The following is a 261-nucleotide window of genomic DNA, read 5'->3' as shown; positions in this document are numbered from 1 at the left end:
TTTCTTCTCCGATACTCTTCCTTTCTTTATGTAGATCCAAGTTTCTTACCTGTATTTTTTTTTCTTCCCTTTGAAGATCTTCATTTAACATTTCCTGTGAAGAAGGTCTACTGCAAACAAATTCCCTCAGTTTCCCTGTCTGAGAAAGACCTTATTTATCCATGTTGGGGAATCATTTCACAGGGTACGGGATTCTGTATTAGTGGGCTTTTTTCCTCTGAACATTTTAAATATTTTACTTCACTCTTTTCTTGCTTGTAG

This window comes from Galeopterus variegatus, unplaced genomic scaffold (assembly GCF_000696425.1).
Source record: "Galeopterus variegatus unplaced genomic scaffold, G_variegatus-3.0.2 Scaffold16304, whole genome shotgun sequence".
Taxonomy (NCBI): domain Eukaryota; kingdom Metazoa; phylum Chordata; class Mammalia; order Dermoptera; family Cynocephalidae; genus Galeopterus; species Galeopterus variegatus.
Note: the sequence above shows the minus strand (reverse complement) of the source record.